Raw genomic sequence first — 15,970 nt, 5'->3', positions numbered from 1 at the left:
AAAGATTCCTTAAAAAAAATCAGAAATATTCCAAGAAGGATGGTTTGACTGATGCATTTGGCTTTGAAGATTACAGAAACGGCCTAGTGGGAAGAAAATACAATTCTTGTCACGTGAGCTGGTTTTGCTGCCAGTAAAGCAGGAGAGTCCCGCTGTAAGAAACACCTGAGACTCGGTTTGCTGCAGAAGCAGAGGCAAACAATGAAGGCCACTGGTTCACTTACACGCCACCAATTCAGTGATTTGCTTCGGCACAGCATCTGCAGTGATATTTCATTCACTCTAACACAGACAATCATTATCTGCATGTGGTTGCTGAGAGGACAAGGCACGAGCGTGGAAATCAAGGTCAAGGAAGCAAGAACTCCCTAGTTTATCCCAGGGAACAGTTATTCCATTCTGCAATAACGCAGGTTAACAAATAATGTAATAAAGATTGGCGTGCTGCCAGGATGACTGAATTGATTCCTACACAGCACAGCACAAATCTTTTGATCTCCCCATAAAGAATGGGAAATTATAGCCACAGTGTGTACCTTGCAGGGAAAGCAAATAAAAATTAAATGAACATTTCTAGCAGTTTTGACCTTGCTTTGGGGAATACTGCTTTAAATTTGATTGCCCTGCCCACTTATTATTTCACAAGAAGACACAAGCAAGTCACAAAGACAGTTTTTAGTATTCCCTTTGATGAGGTAAAAAACTGGATTGTCTTCTCCCACCCCCTTTTTTTTTTCCTCCTTCATTCTCACACTCAACAGAAAAGATTTTATCCAGGCTTTGATTTGATTTTCAGGATTTCTGGTGGGAAATTCTTACAGTAGATATTTTGCTTCCGTTGGGGTTTATGGTGCTATTCTGTCTAATTATTTCTGGCATTTTGCCCATCAAATTGTGAGTTTCTTCAAAGGAACGAAATGACAGGAGGCCTCCTTTACAGCAATCATGGATCGGGTTTGAATTTTGTTGTCTTGGAAACAAGCTAGTTCTTGTCATTGAATATATTCATAAAATAATGGTTGAAACATCACTGATAATAATGGGCTCTTTCCTTGTCAAAATTCATGTTCTGGGGACTTTGCTGCAAGAGACTCTGTCAAAGAGTTTTTGCAGATGTTGAAGATAAATTCAGCACTTCTCTTTAAAATCTCTAGCTCAGGATTCCCATCTCTCCACGCCTGCGGCCAGCACTGCTCATGGGAGGGGTCAGCAGGGGTTAGGAAATCCCCAGCATCCCTTCACAGCCCAAGGAGCACAAGTGACTGCATCCCTACATGACATGCACCCTCCTGTCCCATCTGTCAGCAACAGATCCAAATCGGGGAATGAGCACCCAGCATGGATAACTGAGGCTGCATTGTGCCAATTAGGTAGAAAAATGTATTTTTCCCCTTGCTTGCTGATATAAGTCCCCAGGTTCAGGGTATTTACACTCTCTGCCAGGGGTCTTACCAGCTTTGCAGCAGGTTCTTCACTTTTGAAACTGATGAGTAAAACCCAGAGACCCAGAGTGGTGTTGTTTTTCAGGGAGACTATTCAAATCAGGAACCCCCTGTCTCTGAGCTTCTGTATCAATTAATCTGCCTTTAGTTTCAGTTTTTCATATTTCCCTTGGTTTTAAAACCAAAGGAAAAAAGCCCCTGCATTGAGATGTTGATGGTTTCTGAACAGCGTGAATTAAGCTAAGAACTGTGCAGGACTTGACAAACTCCTGTTCTCCCTGAGACTTCCTTGGTGTGTGTGTGTGTGGACGTGCATGCATGTGTGCATGAGTGTAGCATACAAGTATGGAGGAAGAGGGGGTGAAGCTTTAAAAGCCACCAGTGGGGACAGGTCATAAAAAGCTTCCATTCTGCCAACTTGTCTGTGAAGCATTTGGCTGGATATAGTAAACCTGTGGGACGCTTGAGAAAATTAAAACTCTAAATTATTATGAGTGAGACTAGCTATAATAGATCTGCTGTGAGAATCTTACTAGCAGTTTTATGATTTTATTCTGTCCTTCTCAAATCACTACATAATGACACTCAATACTCAAATGTCTAACAAGGCCATTTAATGTAGCCTGCAGAAGAGGATTCTCCTGTGAAATTTTACTACAGCCTCTTTAGCACAAAGCTTTCTCAGATTATTAGTAATTTGCATTAGGTCTATTTAATTTTGAGGAGTGCCAGTTCAGTGACCACATGCATATTAGAGCTTAGCAAGTGCATGTGTCTAAAAAGTTACCAAAAGGTCATAGGAATTCTACAAGGCATTTGGGATTTTCAAATTTTCTCCTCGTTACATCAAGGGAAACCAGCACGAACCTTTTCATGAGGCCAGAGCCTCTCATCAGAAATGTGATGAGTTGCAATGCTATGCAATGCTCATGTCCCTGCAGCAGAATCCTTTTCCACTATATATAATGGTCTTTTAGCAAAATTTTCCCATTTCACTGTGGAAGAATAGCCTGATGATTGGGAAAAAAAATCCTTCCAAGAACTCTGAAGGAAAAGCACAGCTTTCCTTGCAAGAGCTGGTAAGAGCCCCCACTTTCCAAGCAAGAATCTCATGAGCTGCTGGTGTGACACATAGGCAGTCATGGAGCTAGGGGTCTCTAGAGAAAGTCCATGGCACTTGAAGACAGGGCTAACAGAACAATCACATAACAAAGGATAGCAGCAAATAAAAACGATACAAAGAATCGTTCCTTCACAAAGACATTCCTACTTTCTCCTTTCAAAACATCCAACTTCATGATTTAAGTAGTTCAAGTCAGTTTTCCTTCACAAAGACATTCCTACTTTCTCCTTTCAAAATATCCAACTTCATGATTTAAGTAGTTCCCAGAGCCTACAAGAAGTGTAACACCCAAATGAACCGGCATGATAAACCTTTTTTTGAGAGCCTAGTTGCTTGGGAGCTGTGTTTCAGCAGAAAGGCCACATTCTGCACCCAACTATAAGGTTACACCTCTGTGGATGTAACAATTGGTCTCAGAGCCATATAGCCTCCTTACACAAACACCAGATGATAACTGCTTCTTCACTTTGGTGAAATGGAAAAAAGTCCTCAGAGTGTCTGCTGTCCTGTGCACCAAGGGCATATAAGCTCTACATAAGGATATTTTTATGCATTGACTATTTTACACACATGAAATATTTCAGACTCCTGTCACAACGACCCAAACACCAGAAAAAATATTATTATACTGGCTCAAAAAAGCAGGAACTTGCCAACAAAATTAGCTCATCCTTGTGAGTCAGACACTCCAATCAAGGTTGTAGAGTATCCTGCCATGGGTCTGAGAGAAACACTTTACAAGGACAGAGCATTTCAGGCTGTCCCACATCAGGATTCAAAATGGACCGGTGTTAAGTGTTGTACCATTGCATTAGTCTGAATGCACACTGAAGCCCAGGAAGGTGAGGAGCAGACGGAAAGGAGAAAACTCTGCAATCTGTTCTTCGTAAGTCAATGATTATGAATCAGTTATCTAATGAAGCAGTAATAGGAATGATGACGAAGTAAAGTAGCTAATAAAGCTAATTTATGTGAAGTTGAAATTTTTAGTACTGTGCATTAAAATAAGCATGATGTCTCAGCATAGTAGGGACAATATTAGTGCTATATATACCAAGCACTTGCAAGATGGTAATACAGCTAGATATGCTGAGCTTCTGCATTTCTGATTAAAAGCTTGGTTCTTCAGCACAGACCAACCTACTGGCCTTTCCATGCCACCCACATGTTTGCCGCGAAACACATCCTGGTCAGAAGTCCTGGGTGACAGCATATCTTCTCAGCCCCACTGGGAAAGAGAATAAACAAATTAAGGGCCTGATAAGGTAGATGTTTTTTCCTATTACCAGTGTCTCCGTTTAATTTACTTTGCTTCTTTTTTTTTTTTTAAACTTGAAACCAAACACGAGCATGTGGCTAACCTTGACTGGAATGAACCTGATATTCTGCAACACACATAGTGGGCAATAAACTATGACACATATAACATCCCAATACTGCATTTCCATTTTAACTGCTCAGCTATAAGAGTATTTCACTCACACGCTAACTCAAATGATTACAGATTACTTTAATGCAATTTGCTCTTTTTTTGCTTTCATGGACTTTGGAAAATTAATAGACATAAGCAAGCTTGCCAGGAAGTTTAAAGGCAGAAACAAATGAAGGTCTTGGGAGCCCAAAACACAAGGTACTTAGCTACTCAAACTATACCCTTCTGAGAGAGGAAATGTGTAGTGTGATATATTTGTTTGCTGTCACCGGCAGGAAGGCCTGCCAGGATAGCCTCACTGTTCTGGCACATGGTCAAGTTCTCTTCCCACACACAAAGTCAAACCAAAGCCAGGGGCACAAGGACACCCCAGGGCTCTCGCTACCTTTTGCTGAGAGAACTTTTCCTAGAGAAAAGATAGCTGAGAGGAATCAAAAATTCATGTTTGGGTTAAGACTTCACAGTTCAAGACCCCAAGTGAAGAATTTGAATGCACCCATCAAGCCATCAGTTCATCCCAGCACAGAGGTGAAGGGCTCGGCAGTGGGTGCACAGGCTGACTGCATTCTTGGGACCCCAAGGAGGCACAGCAGCTGGCACTGTGACACTGAATCACAGAGGAGCATGTCCAAGAGCCCTGGCCAGACAAAACAGCCCATATCATCACTAGGGCACACTTTGCATCATCTGCCCCAGAGGGAGCAGTGCTTACCATACAGGACTGCCACAATGTGGGACACATCAAGGCGCTCATGCACAGCCACCTGCAACCCCGTGTCCTCACCACCCTGAAATCACAGCAGGAACTTTAAAAGTTGATTTTTTTGTACAGCTATCACAAGACAGACAATACTTTATTAAGATGTAATTTGAGGGCAAGAACGATGTCCCAGAGGCAGTAGCCAAAGGGCCAATATTTCTGAACACAGGCATTTTATTGCTTATCATTTCTACTAACCATTCTCTCTCCCTCTCTGAGCCTCCGCCCATGAAATTGAAAGATTTCTAGTAGAAATGCCTTTGTTGTATCAGCTTTGGAAATATGGATTACACTATTCTGTGAAAAACATTTATTACTCTGAACTGTGACTTGGACATTGTTGCATTTCTAGGGTTATAGATTTTCTTTCAGCTAAACTAAGGCTGTAAGTCACAGTGACAGTTGTAATGTGTGTAATACCACAGTACCAGATTCTATTACATACATATTTTTGCTAGAGGTTTATGATGTTAAAAATATTTCTTTTCTTTCCCCAATACCTTTGCCTACCTGTTGTGCAAATATATTGGAACCTATAACACTGAAGTCAATTTCCAGATAAAATGTGCATGGGAACAAGTAGTTTTTTATTTTTTCAAGGAAAAAAAAAACAAGGATGGGGGGAAGGGTATACTGCATAAAACCTAATTATATTCAAGCACAATATTGAATTGTAATAAAAGATGAATGAGAGAAAGTGTGTGTCATTGTGAGGAATGAGGAAGGTTACAGAAAACTGAGACTAGGGAAGGATTTATCATGTGTGATGCTTCAGGCATTGTGTTGAAAGATCTGCAGACTTATTTGCAAGAGTGTTTTACTGGAAAAATAGAGCAGTCTGCATAGGAAAGGATTACTATAGATTTTCATTCTTTATACAAGACAAAGATACAAAGATAAAACACTGTTTCTGTTTAAAAAAGAAAAGAGAGAGAATCTATGGAAGAAGTCCCAGTTGCAATACAGAGGGGGAAACCTTTCAAACTGAGCTCTGAGGCCATCAACTGCATAAATTCAGGGAACAGACAGTTGTTAAAATACAGCTGATCCATAATTTTTAATGTAAGCACAAAAGTGTGCTGGGTTTAAAAAAAAAAAACAAACCACAACTTCAACAACTAGAAAGCTTTCCAGTTTTGCTTGCAAAATCTCAGTGCACATATACACGCAAACAAACCTTTTGGCTGGTTGTTAGAATTCAGCTCTAGTACAGTCATAACACAGCTGTGGAAGCTGGAAAAATAATGGCATTCGGGTTGTATTAGTATGCAAATGGGCATGCCAACACTTCCACTTCGCTTCCAGAATTCAGCCAGTCTGCACATGTCATGTTTCAAACCAAACAGGTCTGGAAACCAGGAGAGTCAAGAAAAACCTGGCATTCCTCTTCATCCATTCCTCCTTAACCTAGCACCCAGCTGGGGCAGAGCAAGGCTGCTCCACTGCCTCTCCAAGCAGAGGTGGGATTAAGATGCTCTAACACCATTCCTAGCAAGCATGAACCTCCTGTGGGCAGTATATTTAATGGCTACAGAGAGGCTGTGGTTGGGCTGGCCTAAGCACCAGACCCACAGAGTGCACTGGGAGAGTAAACTCCATACCAAAAAGCATGTTTTGCTCTTCCATCATGCTTCCAACCAGAGTCCAAAGGCCTCTAAAACAGGCATATCTAAATTAAGCTTCAGGAGGTGTTTACCCAGCTCACAAGCGTATTCTGCTCTCTATTTTACAAATGGAAAAACTGGGTCACTGAGAGGTTAAGTAACTTGCCCAAGGTCATTGTGCTGAATCAATTTCAAAACTAGGATTAGACGGAAATTCATTCTGAGCATCTGATCACAGAAACACAGACAGCGTTGACTTTTTCTTTTTTTTTTCCAAAAGAAGCTACTTATATGCTAAGCTATTTAGGGTTGAAAGGCAAAAGTAAAGAGCTTATTTGAGAAGTGAAGGGATTTGTTTTTAAGGAGTTTAGATTCAAGGAAGAAAGAAACAGGAAGCCACTGTACAACATTCCCTTCAGAGCTGGAGCCTCCCCTTGGGTACCCACCAGCCAGCTAATGCAGTCCTTAACCCTAATTATATTCTTAACCCTGAGGGCTGCACAGCCTGCCCATGTGTCAAACCATAGCACCCCAAAAAGAGCCACTGTAGCAGGAGGGACAGGTTCCAAACCTCAGGGTTCTGCATCCCCACACATGCCAGTGAAGGATGGGACCATGACCTCTAGCCTGCACCTCCAGCTCCCACACAGCAGCTTCCCTGTTGCCACTGGGCAGCTTGGAGCAATGCCAGCAGCCTCCCAGCCCATGACAGCTAAGAGCCAGGATGGAGGATCTGCCCTCATCCTCTCTGCCCACCCCATCAAAGCTGTTTGAATGGCATGGGGGCACTGACATTTCAGTCCCCTTCTGTAAACTCCACTGCATTCTGATTTCTCTGTGTGGAATTAAAAATAACATTAGGAAAGAAGGCTTACCAACCACAGAAACTCAATTAATGGGGCTGTCAAAACTCTGGCAGACTTCAGTGCCACCAGGATTTCAGATGCAATCCCCATGACAACTTTAGCTTGACCCTTCTGTACATATGAGCTATGATAATGGCTGCACAGCTTTAAAAATACTTCCTTTTTTACCACAGGCAAATGCATCTGGGCCGATTCCCACAATGGATCACATTAAAGGGGATATAGCACACCCTTCAGAGAATCCAAAGCTGCTCACAGTCTCAGAGAATCCAAAGCTTCAGATGGGATTGACAGCACACCCTTCTGAGCTGCTACACAGCCTCAGAGAATCCAAAGCTGCTCACAGTCTCAGAGAATCCAAAGCTTCAGATGGGATTGAATGAGTTGCACAAGCTATTAGGGGAAGAGAAGACAAGGGTCACTAGAGCAACAAATGTCCACTATGTTCTGCTTCTAGTGAATTAGTGTCAATTAATTGCAATAAAGTATCAGGTTATATGAGCAAAGTGACACGCAAGAAGTTCACAGAAAAATAGCTAATGACAGGAAAAACAATCAGGCTACAGGTTTTGTTTGCCACTTCCCCGGAGACTATGTAAATTAAAGCATTTTTTCTTATGCAAAGAGTGGCGCCATGTAAAGAACAGAATTTGCAAAACTGCTGATAGTCATATGGAATATGAATATGCATTACAATTACAGAACCAACTTTTAACTGCCAGCAATAGGAGTGACTCCAACAGCAACACCAGCAAAAGCAGTGATGCCTTGAGGCCTGGCTGGGACCAGCATCCTGTCATATCCATTCATGCATGACCACAGAAGGACATTCTTACTCTAAACAGCATCTCATCCAAAGATCCATTCAGAGATCTACCCTCTTCTGCTGCAGGGTTTTGAGAAATACTAGTGTGAACAAACAGACAAGAGCTGGCTTTGTGTATTCTGGAAAATGTGGGAACTTTTTGAAAACTTTAGTCCCTAAAATGAAACTTCCCATGTATTTAATTTGTTCTTAGGCAAATTTTACTTTGTGTTTTGCAAAACTCTTTTGAAATTACAGAAAAGCTAAGTACCTTACCATTTTTCTGTGCAAGTAGTGTTTTAGATACTGGCCTACGTGCAGTTCAAAAAGGGGCTGTGAGATTGCAGGCTGAGCTCCACAGGTTAACTAACGGGTTTAATAGCTCAGCTGTAATGTTACATTAACATTGATTTTTGTACTTAATAGCCTACTGAAGTCTAGAGCACTGGCACAAATTCATTCCATTTTCCTTCTGTCACAGAAAACCTCCCAGTTTCACCCCCTTCCATTGGCCTGTGTGGCCATCACCACCCATCAGCTTGCTCCAATAGAGAAACCCATGCACACCATGCTTCAGCTGTGCTGCTACCAGCATTATCCAAGCTGCTGCAATGGAGGTGTTTCCCCAGGGACAGCAGTAAAAATGCTGTCTGAGAGAACAGTTCAGGGTTGTGTTACATCCTTTGTGCAGCTCTCGACACGGCACAGGAACAGACCGAATGACTTGCTCAAGGTCACACTAAGAAGCAGGGACTGACCCTCATACAGAGCTTCAGGGGTTCCCCCCAAAGCCTAGACCACCTTCATGCACCCACACAGGCCAAGCTCCTCCTTCATCCATTCACTTGGGGAACAAATGCCAGAGAGGATATTTTCCAAACCAGGTGCCTTGAAAAGTGCTTTCTTCTGGATCCTAAGAGGCAGCCCCAGGAGTCAATCCAGATCAATAAGCCTAACAAGCTTCTGGAAGCCTTTTCTTCCAACAAAAAGCTTTTGGGAAGGGAGGAGACAAGACACACACAAAAACAACACAGAAGTCATAAGCGCTCAAGTGATAAGAGCAGAAAGAAATTGCACAGCACTAGAGAAGAGAGACCAACTGTTCAGAGATCAGTGTGCCATGGTGCTCCCCAGCAGCCATGAGCAGCTGGACTGGTTAAATTCACTTTCTGTAACAGGGTGTTATTTGTGAGAGCTTTCAGCAGGGAGTGATCTGCAGACACCTTATTATAAACTTCTGCAGAGGTGAAGTCAGTGTTGAAAAGCACTTCTCATTCTGTCTTATTCCTGCCTGCCTTGCTCCTCACATATCATTTTCTTTTATCAAAATGGATGGCAGTATCAAAATTGAAAGGAAGTAGAAGCTGTGAAAATAACAAACTCAGGAAAAGAATTTTTAATTTTGCCTCAATTTCTTTGATGATGAAACCAGTGCTGAATATTAAACAAGTCCGGAGAGTTAAACATCAAGAATAGCTGAAAGTTTTGCTTCTGTCAGAAATGTGAGCAGAATTCCTCTATGGCCCACTTCAGCTGTTATTCAGATACAGATAAAACCCTCCTCAACTTCCCTGGACAGATCCTGCTGTGCTGTATCCACCCCATCCTTGGACGTCCCTGTGGCAGCAGAGTTTGTCTGTGTTTTAACCAGAAAGGGTAGGGGGTCTTTCCTCCATTTAAAACCAGGGTAAGTTTTTATTCCAATACTTTAAAGAAATTTATTCAGTAAACGAAAAAACTTTTTAAAAATACTATAATAATGATTATTCTATCATTCTGTTTGGTTTATAAGAACTTAAATTACACTTTAAGGCCTAAGGAAAAAGGAAAACAAATAATATTTTTCTTTTAGACAAAACCCAAAACCACAGTGGAAGATGTTTTCCAAACTAGATTACAGTAATGGTCTCTTCTAGCCCTAAAAACCTCTGAGCCTCCCTTGATGTGATTAATAATAAAATTGTATCTAGGGCAAGCAAAACAGAAAGCTCCACTTTGGCAGCCCTGTGCAGGGATGGTAGCAATTTATAAAACCTGAAGCAGAAACACTAACAGAGGCAAAGTGACTGCTTCCCTGGAGGAGCACTGCAGAATCGTGCTGGAGGGGCAAGCTGCTCCTCCCAGCATGGAGCAGGGGCAGCAAGGGAGACAGGGACATCACTTGGTCCTGGGATGGGTATGGAGCCTCTCCCTGATGGTGGGTGAGGAGAGCACTTTGTTGGACAAGATGTCACACATGCTTCCCAAAACAAGGGGTTTGAATTTACAGAACCTTTCTAAATGTTTGTGGGTTTTTTTTCTTTTTTTTTCTTTTTAAGTTGGAAAGTTTAAAGTAATATCAATGTCTTATTACTGAATCTAAGTTTGGAGATTTAATCCTTTCTCCTTTATAGGCACTTCCAAAGACTTGAGAAAAGTTTAGACGAGAACAGTGGGCTCCTCACAGATTGTGTCAGTGCAGCCTAGCCTGCCTATGGATGATAAACTCTAGTTATTCTAGTCCTAATGGTCTTTCTTTTTTATCTTTCCACACACAAGAAACAGATGAAACAATTTTCTCTTATTTAAAAATACAATAGTGTTTCTTTGTTATTCAATAGACAAGCTCTTTGCCATAGGAAAACTGCACAAATCTTTTCTGTACTTCTTGATTATTGCAAATAACCAGAGAAAAACCTACTGGCCTCCTATCACCTTGGTTTCATCTTTGAATGAAACTTTAGGTTTCATCTTTGCCAGTATTTGGGGTTGCATTGGACATTAAGGGTCTTAATAAAAACACCACTTATTCATTTTTAATCCAGCTTCCTGAAGCAATGCAGTTGACTTGACTGCACTGCCTGAATTTCCAAGTTCTACTTGTTTCCAGTAATAGCAAATCTGTTGTCCAGTTTTAACCAAATTTGACAAGACCATAACAGTTCTAAAACAAATATCATATGATGCCTGAAAATCTACACTGGAGATATTTTATACATGCTGTAACCATAGGACAAGTTTTGATCAATCTCTGCACTCTGTTGGGCAAGAGAGAGCCTCACCACGAGATGGAAATGAAGTGCAATAAATTCCACTGCTCAATGACCTTGCAGCACCAGGGCTGCTAAGGGGAGTTCCCCTCTAATTCCTCCACACAGGCGGGAAGCACCCAGGAGGCACTGAGCCCTCTTCTCACCATTCAACTTGCTCAGGTTCAGAAGACCCCTCTTACCAACATTCTCTCCACTGCCATCAGAAAGGCTCTTTAGTCTCAATGCAGAGCTTTTCTGGTGTCACTGTTAGGAAATATGAAGACCCATAAAGGGACTTCTACGGACTATTCAAATCTGACCATTTCTGCTTGTGTCCACCAGCAGGAGTGATGGTGAGCTGTGTGCCCAGCACCCACCAGAAACACCTGCAGCACTCAGGAGCAAAGGCAAGCAAAACAAATGACTCAAGGACCATGCTGCCAAGTGGGCAACAGCTCAGGAGAAAGTGCCTGCAGGCCACATGCAGAGGCAGAAACTGAACAAGTGAGAAGGCTCTCAACAAGCTTGCACAAGGGAATTAGAGGAGTAGGATCTCAACAAGTGTCCTGCCTAATTCCATTTCAGTCTCCGGAGAGTGCTGGGATGGTGTCATGGTTTAACCCCAGACAGCAACCAAGCCCTGTGCAGACACTTGCTCACTCCCTCACCTGCAAGAACAGGGAGAGAATTGGAAGGGGAAAAGCTAGGAGACTTGTGGATTGAGATAAAGACAGTTTAGCAGAAAGAGCAAAAGCCGTGCAGACAAGCAAGGAAAACAAGGAATTTATTCACTACTGCCCACAGGTGTGGGCAGGCAGAAGTTCAGCCTTCTGCAGGAGAGCAGGGCCCCATCACACATAACATTGACTTGGGAAGCCAAATTGCATCACTCCAAATGTCCCTCCCTTCCATACTGAGCATTGATGTTTCATGCTTTGGAATATCCCTTTGGTCAGTTTGTGTCACCTGTCCCAGCTGTGTCTCCTCCTAGCCTGCCATGTACACCCAGCCCTTCACCAGCATGGCAGAAAAGGCCTTGGCTCTGTGTAAGCCCAGCTCAGCAATAACAAAAACCTCTCTGTATTATCAACTCTTTGCTCAGCACAAAGCCACAACATAGCCACTGTGAAGAAAGTTAACTCTACCCCAGATGAAACTAGCACAGATGGCTGCCCTGCCTTCCACACAGCTGCTTTATCCCTGATCACTACTCAATCATCCCACTGCAAACCTGGAGCAGGAGAAGGCACTTCACTGTCTTGCATCAGGTGTGTTAGGGACTGAAACAGAAAACCCGAATGCTGTCACAGCTGCTGCCCCACAATTCCTCACCAGCTCTCACGCCCTTGCCCTTGCACCAGTGTCCCCCTGTACCAACAGGCTTTGACCACTCTTTGGAACCCACACAACTATTTCCAGAACATGTGCTTACTCTAAGTCCATTTGCCAAATACCTTCCATTTTGGCTGTGACTGGAGGAAACAAAACACAGATGACCAAGCCTCCTGATGACACAGCATGGGAGCACCGGCCAGGAGCCTGCAGGACAGTCTCTTCAGCAGCACTTCAGCACCAGCACAGGTTCCCCAGCAGTGTAACCAACTGGTGAGAAAGCAGGCAGCTCCAGGGCACCCAGTGGACACAGGAGCAGCTGGGAGGGGGGTTTTGCACAATGCATAATCAGAGCACAATGGAGACTGATCCTTGCGCTAGAAGACAGCCTGACAGTCCCCAATCCGTGAGCACAATTTTGGCCTTTGTTGTCAGAAGGAGTTATTTAAAGGGCTGCGAGAGCAGCTTGAGCTGTGCTGGATTGCCCCCTGCAGCCCACGGCTTGCCTCGTCCCCAGCACGGGCTGGCCCCGCATCGTGCCACGGCGCACGAAATCAACCCCCGAGAAAAGGCTCTGCGACCATTCGGTGACATTTTCCTTCCTGGCTGTAACCGGAGAAAACTGGCTTGCTTGTTTGTTTCCAGATGGTTCTATCCGATTATAAGGGGAGCTCGGCAAAAGAAATTACCTTTTAAGAAACGCTGCAGCCTCATGCAGTCTTTCTTTTGCTTGTGGACAGCAAACACCTATTCCTAGGTATTTCTTCTCTTTTCAGAGTACGAAAAGTTGAGGAAAGAGAGAGGGAAAGAGGAAGGGGACAGAGAATATATCATAAAATATTTTTTTTAATTCTGCCAAGTAAATGAAAGCAGCAAAGCAAAGGAGATGTCAAAAGAGGGTGCTTTTTTCCCTTCTCCACACACTTCAGAGATATTTATCCTTGCACAAAAGATATAGGAGGACAGATGGCCAGAGATAACTTTGAAGAGTGCACAGAGCACAGATGTGGAGAAAACCAGTGTAGGCTCTATTTTGTTTAGCAGCAAAAGCAGTACCAGACAATCAGTTATTTTACTCATGTACTTCTGTGTCTGCCTCACCACACTGCTGTGAAACTTTTGAAGTATCATGGTTTACTTGCTCGTAAATGCTGGACTTCAAAGGAATAGGAAATGGATGCTGAATGGCAAAGTGACCTTTTATTACTCCAGCTACAGTTTGTAACCTGGAACGTGACAGAACATTTTTCATTCTACTTTAGCAAAAAAAAAAAAAAAAAATCCCACAAAGGATCACACCTTCAAAGCAGATTCAGTCCAAACATTACAGAGCAGTTTTGACAAGATACTGAAGTCTATTTTCTCGTTCTAGTCACACAGCATGGACCAGGGTGACAGGAGGTTAGAGCTCATTGCAGAAGTCTCTCTCTGGCTTCATTAGCTGCCATTATAGGCTCTTTCCTGGCCTCAGATATTGACCTCTCACTATCTCCAGATGTTTTCACTGGCAGAAGCAATCTTCTATTTCTATAGGTAAGTGGCTGCCACTCTGCAAGGTGGGTAACTGAGGGCTCCCTAGTGAGCACTCTCTAATTTCAATCTTCACAACCCAGTGGTACATATCAAAATTTGGTGGCTGTTTTGGAAATGTACCTACTTGAATGATATTGTCTTTTGGGAATTGTCTCACCATGAGAATAGCCACGATGTAACATCTTCTGTTCATATGTTTCATGAATTTACCTTCAGCTAGTGTAAAGCAAAAACATTCTGGCAGAGACTCAAGATAAACTATTTATTTGAGGCTTCACAGTCCCACCAAATGAAAGCGAAAGAGTAGCTTTGGACTGCAAGACAGGGTTCATAACATGTATTACAATACAGTATACAATACTGAAATTTTTATATTACCTTGGGCACTGATTAGCTTGGAAAGTAATATGGGTCTATCAGTGCATCAGTGCAACCCCAGAAGGACAGCAACAATTTTTCCTGCTACCACACCCAAACTGTGTTGTTTAAAAAGCACTAACAGTGAAGATCCCATCACTACTTAGACTTGGGTTCCTGGCTTTAAGTCTTGTCAGAATTTCTAGTCTGGACAAAACAAAACCAGCAGATGTGATGCTTGTCACATCACCATTACTCACATGACACTAAAATACAGATCTTCTGCCTTGTTTTGGCATGCTTGGGTGTCCCTAGGCAGCAAGGGCTAAAGACAGGCAGGGAATTCAGCTCTCCCTGTCATACCCAGCACAGTAAATCCTGGCATCTCTCCTTGCAGGTCGCTGCTCACAGAGGCTGGCATTCCCCAAAACCTCCCCCAGGCTCAGATGAGATCTTTGATCCAACCTCACCTCCTACCACCCACCCCCACTCCAGCCTTTTTTAATCTTTGAGGTAAAGGCTGCAGGGCCTGACCAAATCCTCTTATGCCAGGGATGCGGAAGGGATGAAAATGTAGTCAGCAGCAAAGTAGGTGTGCAAGGACTTTGGAGAACAGGAAGAGTAAACTGCTGCATCCATATGATAACAAGCAAGGTCAAGCTGATGAAACACATTGGCAAAGAGAAGTCAGGAAGAGAAAGAGAAAAGCCCAAGAAGGAGAAGAGAAAAAAATATTCTATCTAAAAGAGAAACTATTCAGCCATTTGAAAATGAAGAAGAATCTACCTGGAAAGAAACATATACTAGGAATAGGTACGAGAAATAGGAAAAATGGATGAAAGATCACAGTCAGAAATTCATACAAATTTGATAGCAAAGTGGCAGACTGAATTAAATGCTCAACAAAGCAAAATATTAACAGTACTGGCACCATATCCTATAACCACTTCAGGTATATTATGATGTGACTGAATGAGGGTCTATTTCCTTCTACTTTTCCAGAAATTGAGAACAATATGTGATAGGGCATCCAGATCAGGCAGAAAAGAAAACCCAGTTGTAAAGAGGATAAGTCATGACTGGTGACTTACCATGTTCTTTTCCTCATCTGGAACAAATGGATTTAGCACAGAAAAAGAAAAAGAAAAAAAGTATAATTGGATTAAAGGAAAGGCAGGGGGATCTAGAAAAAGAAAAGTGTGGCCAAAAGAACAAGGCAAGAACTACTCAGGATAAACATTATGGATTCTAAATCCTATCAACATTTCAACATAGCACTTTAGAAACAAGCTCTGAGTTTAATAATCCCACCTGTGAATTTCATCTCCCTTAGCTTGAGAGGTTCTAAAGTTCCTCAGTCAAAGGTTGCTCTGATGATATCCTTGCTTGACCCTGAAACAGCTCAGCTTCCTCCCAGCTGGATTTAAGGGTCTCCACCATCTTTGAGAGGGAGGTGGGTATGTACCTAACCACAAAAAAACTTCCACAGGTAATTTTAAAAAATTCCAGATCAGCTACTCAAAGATAAGAGCTGGAGAAAACCACCTCCCTGATGCTAAGAAATACAAGAAGGCCACACTGCCTAGATCACCCAGCTGAAACCAAAGAGTAGAAACTCCACTCCCCACTTGGGCTGTGTTTTTTTAGAAAAATAAATTTTAAATTGTTTCTTTCCACCTGGAAATAAAGCCAGCATTTTGGCTGA

Source organism: Passer montanus, unplaced genomic scaffold (assembly GCF_014805655.1).
Source record: "Passer montanus isolate IOZ18808 unplaced genomic scaffold, ASM1480565v1 scaffold18, whole genome shotgun sequence".
NCBI classification, from domain to species: domain Eukaryota; kingdom Metazoa; phylum Chordata; class Aves; order Passeriformes; family Passeridae; genus Passer; species Passer montanus.
The sequence above is the reverse complement of the archived record's forward strand: the minus strand, read 5'-3'. Positions refer to the sequence as shown.